The sequence below is a fragment of the Macaca nemestrina genome, chromosome 11 (assembly GCF_043159975.1).
Source record: "Macaca nemestrina isolate mMacNem1 chromosome 11, mMacNem.hap1, whole genome shotgun sequence".
Lineage (NCBI taxonomy): Eukaryota > Metazoa > Chordata > Mammalia > Primates > Cercopithecidae > Macaca > Macaca nemestrina.
The window spans coordinates 45263060-45273268 of record NC_092135.1 but is presented as its reverse complement, the minus strand read 5'-3'; the positions used below and the strand labels follow the sequence as shown (position 1 = coordinate 45273268).

General features: G+C 37.2%; 1 long non-coding RNA gene across 1 annotated transcript; it reads left to right on the top strand.

The window, feature by feature from the left end:
• Window positions 1-215: 215 nt before the first annotated feature.
• On the top strand, window positions 216-9929 carry LOC139356967 (uncharacterized). Its single transcript, XR_011609543.1, has 3 exons — window positions 216-265; window positions 8433-8532; window positions 8785-9929. It is a non-coding gene; the product is annotated as an uncharacterized lncRNA (long non-coding RNA).
• Window positions 9930-10209: the final 280 nt, after the last annotated feature.

The following is a 10209-nucleotide window of genomic DNA, read 5'->3' as shown; positions in this document are numbered from 1 at the left end:
TTCTTATCCTAGCACGTGGTTCAATAGTTCAAGGAACTTGAAAGACACTTTTCTCTTCTTCCTTACTTTTACCCCATCCCTGTCTTTACTCCTCACACTTATTGTAAGACATTAGTAAAATAAAAAATTAAAAGTCACACGAATCCCACAAAAAAAAAAAAAAAAAAAAAATGAGGCCAACACATTTTTTTTTTCCCCCCCCCCAGGGAGGAGTAGTTTACCACTGACGCTGTTTGGAATTGCTGGCACATGGTGATAATCAAAGGTAGGCTGATTTCTTGTCATTTAAATTGTTGCTTCAAAATTTACAGATGATGTACCCTATTTTTGCCTGTGCCTTATGTGGACTGCTCCTGCTGACCCATGCTGGATATGCCTCTGCTTTTGTTGCCAGAGGAAGGTATCTGCATGGGTCTGCAGCAACTTCAATTCTTGCCTCCTCAGAAAAAAGAATTTGACTAGGGGCATGAGGCAGAAGGAGAGACCGGGGCAAGTTTTGGAGCAGGAGTGAAAGTTTATTAAAAAGCTTTAGAGCAGTAATGAAAGGAAGAAAAGTACACTTGGAAGAGGGCCGAGTGGATGACGTGAGAGGCCAAGTTCATGGCTTGGCCTCTTGACTTGGGGTTTTATATGTTGGCATGCTTCCGGAGTCTTTTGTTACTTCTCCCCACTCCTGAGGTCTTACTGGGAAGCAGCTGATCACCAGTTTCAGGTGTTTTCTATTAGAGACTGCCTTTCCCTGGCACCAGCTGTGACAAATTGTTACTTTAGAGAGACAGTTAACAACTCCCTGACCATCACCTGTTGGTCGCCCAGTGCTCCTGGTGTGTATGTTGGGGAGCCCTCTCTTGCCCTGCTCATATCTAATTAGCTACTTACTGTACCACTTTTAGCATTTCACGTCCCATCTGACTGTGACTAGGTGAGACCAGCAGGAACTGCTCAGTTGACCCAAAGAATCACCAGAAATAATAAATGGTTATTTCATGCCACCAAGTTTCAGGATAATTATGTAGCCATAGATAAGTGGTGCAGGAAATGATCACTTAGAGTAATTGAGCTAGATTTTTCTTCCTGAAGCTGTGACAATTATAAGAGCTCTAAATATGTACTGGGTAGAAGGTAAAGATTTGGGGACTATTGTTGATGGTATGGCTTATTGACGGAGGTGAAGTCATTTTAAATAAGATGAGAGAGGTGATGCAAGAAGGAAATGGGGAGAGAAAAATGTTTCTGTGAAGATTGGAGATTTACAATTATCACGAATAGATTGGTGAGGGGGAGTGATTCAAAGAAAACAGTGTTTTAATTCCTGAAGCTAAATCATTTTTTTGTATCTTGAGTATGAAACCAGACCTTTGGGAATGGGATCTGAATGTCCCTGAAACAATGAGGTATGCTTCTACGTTCCAGCAAAGACATCAAACTCTGTCCCAAAAGCCAGAATGAAGGACACATTGTGGAGATTATGTTTTCATGGTACAGAGCTTTAACATACTTATTTGGTAGGTAATTTCTGAAGCAGTAGCAAGGATACAATGGTAAAAAATTGGCAAAAATCCATCCCACTCATTACTAATAACTTTAAATTTATAATGTGGTAAATTACATAACCATAGATAAATGCCATTTCCATATCCGGTTTCTGAAATGTCTACAAATATGAAACTGAGTCACAGAAAACTGGAGTGTTGTTTTAAACATTTCAGTCCGTTCAGCTTTTGCTTTTTATGACTTTGATTGATTTCCATGCTATCTCAAACATTTCTGTCTTGAAGAACGGATTTTTTTGGACCATGATTTGGCAAAGATGATGTGTGTACTATGAAAATTGGAGACTGTGGTTGTCAGGAGAGGTGATGTTCTGTTCAGTAAAATTATACTGAAACTTATCAGGAGGAGAAATAAATTCCTGGAATAATGAAGAGTTGTATATTTGAACATATATGTACATATATGATGGAAATTAGCTAATGCGATTATGGAGACTGAGAAATCTGAAGACCTGCCCTCTGCAAGTTGGAGAACCAGGAAAGCCAGTGGTGTGATTCAGTTTAAATTCAAAGATCTAAGAATGAGGAACATCGATTTTTCCCAGTAGGAGGAGATGGATGCCCTAAAGAGTGAATTTGCCATTCCTCCACCTTTTTGTTCTTGGATGCCTGTCCATATTGGTGAAGGCAGTCTTCTTTCTACTTATTCAGTTGCTATTCTCTTCCAAAAACACCCTCACAGACACACTCAGAAATAATGTTTTACCTGTTATCTGGGCTTCTTTAACCCAGTCAAATTGACACAGAAAATTAGACATCACGTCATAATAATGAGTAAAGAGTGTGAGGAATGTTGGAAGTATTTTAAGAATGACACAATTTCAGAAATTCTGAGAATTCTAATTTTTTTCCTAGCAGATACCTGAAGATTAGTATCTGTCACCAATTTATAAATACTAACTGAATCATCCTGTACTCAAATAAATTATGATAAATTAACTCGACTTTACTTTTGCTAGTGTGAGTACAGTATTTGTTCACTGGACTGTCTGAGATTTACTGCAACTGGATTTCAGTAAAATATTTCACAGCCTCTTGTTATATCTTAATGGAGAAGATGGAAACATCTGAGTTGAATAATAGGCCATTAAATTAATTTGTAGCTTGTTAAACAGCCATGTCTAAGTGTGGTGATTAGTGAATCAATATTATCTTGAAGTCACCTTACTAGAAGTCAGCCCTATGACTGTGTTTTTGATCAAGTTCTCACCAATGACTTGAAAAAAGATAAAAAAAAAAGTCACTTTCTTTCATGCATTTGATTATTAAACACACAGACACAATGTGTTGATAATATTTTGACTAATAAAAGTAAATACTTAGAAGTTTCCAGCACGTAGGAAACAGGTGCTAAGAACAACCAGTTGAAATTTAAGGCTGACAATTATGGTAAAAACAAACAAACAAACAAAACCCAAGTATATAATGCGTGAGTCTTAGATTAATGATAGTTTATATAGAAAAATAACCCCGGAAGTTTTAATGGAGTGCAAGTCTAAATAAACTTATAATGAAACAGGGCTGCCAAGACATCTAATGGAAACTTTGGTTTCACTAACATAACTAACATATCTAGAACATGCAAGGTATTAGTCTCCTTGAATTCTACATTGGACTGTATCTAGAGTATTATATTCCATTTTAGAATAGTATCAATAAATATTGATAAATGGGCATAAATATGGAGGAGGATGCCCAGAATATAAATTTATTTTTTTTCTAGAACTCAAACTGTGGAAGAACTAGAGATGTTTCACTGACTAGGGAAATGTTGATGGGGAAAGGACCATTGTTATCAAATATTTGATATTTGATATTTTGCCTATGCATATGAACTAGAGGTTATACTTATTCAGTGTCACTCTGGGTAACTAGGGCCAATTAATTTAGTTTATAGGTAGGTAGAGTGCAATTCAAATTACAAAAAAGTAATGGGACAGGCTCTAAACTCCCCATCAGTGAAGACGTTTAAGTAGAGGTTAGAGTATTTGGCACTTAAAAAATCTGCCTAGTTCATTTTCCTGCATTTCTGGGAGATGGTAATAGGTGACATTTAATGTTCTTTCATCGGGAATGCTGTATATGGTTCTATGCGATAATCAATAACTAGATGTCAAAATGAGAAAATGAGCACACCTGCCATATTATTGACTCTTGTGTTTTATGGTCTACTTAGTCTGACCAATCATCCTGCTTTACCTGGGACTGTCCTGCTTGTAGTATTGCAAATTCCATGTTCCAGAAACTCTTTCAGTCTTAGAAAAACAAGAAAAGTTGGTCACTGTGGTCAGACTCACTCAGTCACTTAAGGAGCGCATCTCAGCTCTTGAGTTGTGCTTGGAGTTGATCCACAGGATAGGATTTGCAAGAGGCTGGTTGATTTGCTTCTTCCATGGATATGATCAATGAGAGGGAGGAAGCCCCAAAGTTCTAATGTTTATGAGCCTAGGTCGGAATCTTATTATCCAGAAACTCCTTCAAGGATTTGGGGGCAAAGAGTTCATTTGTGTCATGATCCTGGGAAGCCTAGCTGTGGGAGTCAGAGAACTGAGATTGGAGAGGGAAGAATGCCCATATGATGTACTTTGAACATGTTATCACTGTGGGCAACTGGTGCTTAGTCCTAGGGAGGGCTTCTGGGAAACTTTGCGAAACACATCTCTGTGTTGTACCTGTCAAAATCTCTATCTAGTGGTGTTAACTTTCTGGTATGTCTGGCCCATCCTGCTCACTCTTCCATCCAAAGAAAGTCCTCAAGTCTTTGATCAAATGGGAATGGGTTGGGGTTATGTTAGGACACCAACAGAGGCTGCCACCTGCCTCTGATTCAGACTTTTGTTGTTACCTTTATCTCTAAATTACCCTATACATATGGTCACAGAAACACAGTAGATTGAAAGAAGCAGCATGCATTTGTGGCAGATTGAATAAATAGACTCACTACTTCACTCCTTCCTGTATCTCTGCCTTTCGTAGTGACTCTTCAGTTCTTCCCATTAAAGAGAGTGAGAGTGAGTTCCAAAAAAAAAAAAAAAAAAAAAAAAGCCTCCTGACTTTGGATCTGACCATGTATCTGTTTTGGTTAATGGAACGTGGACAGAAGTGAGAAGGTTGCCAGGACTCGCCTGAGGCCTGAAGAGTGTTGTATGTGTCTGCAGGTGCTTTGGGCCTCTGCCGTCACCATGAGAAGAATATGCCCCAGCTAGCCCATGAGTCCACGGAGGGTGAGAGATAGTTGGAACAGCTCCAGATCCAGCTGCAGCTTGGAAGTGACCAGCCTAGTCCTGCTAAGATTGGCAGAAGCACCCTAGCTGACCTGTAGAAATACAACAAATACAGGCTGTTGTGCAGTCTAGACTGCACTATCTGTAGTATATTATGAATGAATAATTTTATAATTCCTAAAATTACTTTTTAGCAATCATAAGTGTACTATATTGTTTTATTGCATAAAAGGACTAATTTATTAAATGTAAACATTACAGTATCACATTTGTGGGTGTGTCTCAGCCACCCCTTTATGTCTGAACCTGTAAATCTTGCTCTCTCATGCTTTCTCTTGCTCTCTTTCTCTTTTTAAAAAATATAGACTTCTTTTTTCAAGCAGTTTTATGTTCACAACAAAACTGAGCAGAAAGTACAGAGAGTTCCCATATGCCCACTGCCTCCACCTACAGCCTCCCCCATTATCAACATCCCACACCAGAGTGGTACATTTGTTACAACCAATGAGCCAACACTGACAGTTTGTTATCACCCAAAGTCCGTAGTTTACATTAGGATTCACTCCTAGTGTCGTATTTTCTATGGGTTTTGGCTATCACACGATTTTCACACAATTTTTCTGTCTCTATCACCCAATTTTGCTAACTCTAATACAATTTTAGAGTTTAAAAAGTATACTAGGAGTCTCAACAAATGCTAGGGGCCTAAGAATCTTGACGCCTAAAAGAGTCTACTCTTGAAGGAGTTAACTTCTCCAAACCTCATTAGCAAAATGGAGGATAATAACACCTTGGATGGCTGCTTTAAGGATTAGCAGTATTGTATAAAAATAACACTGTAATAGTGGAATTGCTATAGTGACATTGCTATGGAGGACCCAGAGGGATGGGAAGTAATTGATTTACAAAAAAGAGGAAAACAGGGTAAAGCAAAGAATAAAATGGTATTGTCAGCAAAGCCACTTCTTCCCTTAGAGGGAACAGAGTGGGTTCCTATGACACTTTTGCTTCTGTTTGGAAATGATGTAAGGGAAGAGACTCCATCTGCAGTAGCTATTCTCAAGCCCTGTCCATGGGCAGTAGGATGCTAAGACATCACAGACTGATGTGCTCCTAAATATAGTCAGTAATGAGAGGTTGGACTTCGAGATAATTTTGGCTTAACAGGACTCTATTGAAGGCCTAGGGAGGGCTGTGTGGAGGAATATAAAAGCAAGTGTACCCATGCATGCATTGGATGATGTCAGTGTTTTTCAGCAGGATGGATGTTTGGCGTGCTCACATCTCCCATGGATCCTCAGTGTCTATTGCAATATTCACATTGCTATTTCTTGCACATTATACAATATGCTTTGTTACTTGTATGTTGTGTCGGAAGATATTTTTGTTTGCTTCTCCAAACCCAGTTTTTCTCCTTCACTCTGCCCTCTGTCCTGGAAAACTGGTCTGTATGGACTACATCAATAGGCCTCATTCATGACCAGATATCTTTCCATAATTCTGTGTCAAGTTCTACATTTAAGATACTTCTTGAAGTTCTAAAAGAGGTAGACAGTGACATGTTTTGTGGAGCAACTATTCCTAACAATTCATGGTTTGTGGGAAGTGATAAAAGATGGTGTGGATTGTGCTACTAGTACGAAACCTCAAACAAGGTCTGTTACATCAAATAGGTGCTTAAATGATAGACGCAAGTATTATCACATTTCTATTCTGAAAATAGGGCTAAGAGCATTTTGATTTTCTTCAAAGAAGCACAAATTTTGCAAAACTGTACAAACTGGTTTGGGTTTCAGAAAAGGGGCAGCTGAACTAAGACAATCACCATTTTTACTCCTTTCTTTTTCCTTTCCTTTCCTTTCCTTTTCCACCCTTTCTTTTCTCCTTACCACTGCTTGAATAATGCAAGATGAGCACCGTATAAAAGGTGGGTATATGGAAGGCATAGATTTATCAGAAGAGACTGCCACCTAAGCAAAATGTGACACTAGCTCTTGGAGTCTTCCTTCCATTTTAATCATCTTCAGAATATAGTCTTTGGATAATTACAGATAGATAAACAGAAACAAGGCTAATAATCAAAACCCTGAATAGGTGAATTACATTTTAGTGCTAAGCTCACATTTACCACATAAGATATATGTGTGATATTTTACCAGTTTGGAAGTAACTTTTTCTGATTTCTTCTCCATTATTCATGTTATTTATTGTTATAATTAAGACATGACAGGCTAGACACTTTAGTAAAAAGTTTCCCCCCAGATCCCACATCTATATTATTTGGTATCTAGAAAACAAGGGGTGATTTGCTCCAAGGAATCATTGAAATATTTACATTCATTTCAATTATCATTAATAGCAATTTTTAAGTAAATTATTTTACAAAATGCAGGGTAGGTAATAATATAGCCTTGTAAAATCTCTTATTTGGCTTATTGCAATTTATACTAAATTTTTATCACTTCTCTGTGTGCCATAACACAGCATGTTTTATCTATTATATTCATTTCTAAAAACATTTTGACGAATTATTAATGACTGAAAGGATTCTCGTGTAAACAGCTGTGCATCTGTCCATCCATCCATCCATCATCTATTCATCACCTCATTTATGTACTAGGAAATGTGCTAACATGTGGAAAAAGCTAGAAAAGCATCAAAATGATTATTCTCATCGACTCACAAAACTAATGAAAGACATAGGCAAAAAAGTAAACATTTAGCTTAATGTGGTAAGGCTGCTAATTTAGGCTAGGTTTTGTGAAGATGAAGAGGTAGAAGTGTTAATAGAAAGGAGACATTGGGGGACAGTAAGTTGCAGCTGAGCTGTGTTTTGAAGTATAATTAGGAGTTATCAAAGTGAAAGGCAAGAGGATAGAAGCTGAAGCTTAGATAAAATCACACAGGTCTGAGAGAGCACGTGATATGTGGGGAGGTGTAATGTATATCATTTAATATATCTAGAACATAGTGTATAGGCGAGAGCTGTTAAATATGAGAGACACAAGCAGGCAGCAGATCATGAAAGCTCTCATGAGCTCGGAGAGTTTGCACTTTTCACAAAACTCATTGGAAAACCACTAATGGGTTTTGAGCAGAATAGAGTGATCAAATGTGTATTCTAGAAGGACTGCTCTCAGGGTTGTGGAGAATGGGTAGATAGATAAGCCAAAAACTGCAGTGGAGACATTAGACTGTGACTGAATGAGAGCAGGTTGTATTCAAGGTCCTGGAGATACCGTGAACAGGGTCTGGCACATGGTAATTCCTCTATATGTATTTGTTGAATAGAGGAATAAATGCACAGATCATGCAATACATTTTTTAGGTAATTTCAGTAAGAAATGATGAAGGCCTGAACTAAGGTATTGGTAATGGAGAAGGATAAAAAGAAGATCATTTAGATTAGTGTTTTCCAAACTTTTCTAATCATGACCTATCTTAAGAAGTAAATATACATGACTCCATATATACAGCCCACATCAGAAACTAATGTTTTTACTAAACTATTTACTTCCACTACCTGTGATGTACTCTAATTTCTATCCTGTATTGTGCTGTGGCATACTACACTATTTATATTAGTTTGCTAGAGCTGCTGTAACAAATACAGTAGACCTGGTGGCTTAAACAAAGGCCATTTATTTTCTCACAGTTCTGGAGATAGAAGTCCAAGATCGAGATGCTGGCAGGATTGATGTCTTCTGTGGGCCATGAGGGAAGGATCTGTTCCAGGCCGTTCTGCTTGTCTTAAGGTCATCTTTTCATTGTATCTTATAATGATTTTTCCTGTGTATGTCTGTATTCCTAATTTCCTCTTCTTATAAGGACACCCATCATATAGGATTAGGACCTACCCATATGACTAATTTTCTCTTAATTAACTCTTTAAAAATCCTATCTTCAAATATAGTTGCATCCTGAGGTACTGGGGGTTAGGAACTCAATATATAAATTCTGTGATAATTCAACCCACAATACACAATTTGTTTTTTTTTTTGACACAGGGTCTTGCTCTGTTGCCCAGGCTGGAGTGCAGTGGCATGATCATAGCTCACTGCAGCCTCGAACTTCTGGGTTCAAGTGATCCTTTGACCTCAGTCTCCTGAGTAACTGGGACTATAAGTGTGAGCCACCATGTCCAGCTCCTGTTATATATTTTTTAACCAACCGAAGTTTGTAATGTACGTTGGGGTTCTCTTTTTGTGGTATACATTCTATGGGTTTTTAAAAAGTGGATAATTATATATACCCACTTTTATAGCATTATGCAGAATGGTTTCACTGGTCTAAAAATCCCTCATGTACTATTTATTCCCCCCTCTCTCCAAACCTCTGGCAACCACTGATCTTTTTACTGTCTCCATAGTTTTGCCTTTTCCAGAAGGCCGTACAGTTGGAACCACATAGTATGCAGCCTTTTCAGATTAGCGTCATTCACTTAGTAATATTTTCTTTTTAAAATGCTATTCCTATCCTGTTAAATTGCTTTCATGATAAACTAAAGATTGCTGTCTTCTATTTGGAAAACCCTAGTTTAATGGGATCGGAAATAGGTAGAACTGGAAGCTCTTGGTGACTTTTAAACTATGGGGAGGAAGAAAAGAGGGATCTGGAACTCAGAAGACAATCTGTGATGAACATTTGGTTGGCACACAGGTGATAATTGGTGTCTGAGGTGTGGTTGAGTCCACTCAGAAAGTGAAGAGAAGGTGAAAATTGAAGAGTTGAGGAACCTAGAGAATGTCAATTCCATAGGTGTCAAACTTTGTTTTAGGTTTAATTTTGAGTTGAACACCTTTAACTATGTTAATTTGCAAATATTTTGTTTTTCTTATGAACCATTTATATCTTCTGTAAACGTTTCTATTGGTTTGTTGATCTTCTCATCAATTTGTGAGAAACCGTTCTGTCTTAAAGAAAATAGCCCATTGACAGGTGTTTTCAAATATTTCTTCCTTGTGTTTTGACTTTGTTTATGACATTAATTGCTATGAAGATTTTTGAAATTTATTTGCAGTTTTACCAATGTATATTTTATGTCTTTCAAATTTTATGATATGCATAGCAAAGCCTTCTCCACTTTAATATTATATAAAGAGCAATCTGGTTTTTATTGTACTTGTATTCATTTATTTGTTTAAGCTTTGTATTTGGAAATTTGATTATCTTGAAATGTTTACAGATGGGGTAAGATAGAGATACAATTTTCTTTCTGTGTATATCACCTGGCAATTGTGCTAGCTTCTTTAGTAAGTAAATTCTTTTTTATTCTCTGATTTTTCAATGATATATTTATCACATACCTGTAGTAATACATGATATATATTATGTTCATCATTATTATCCCTTATCCATATACATTTTTATAGACATCTTGACTAATTTATTTTCTTTGAAAAATACATAAGTGAATGATCTTTAAAATAAAT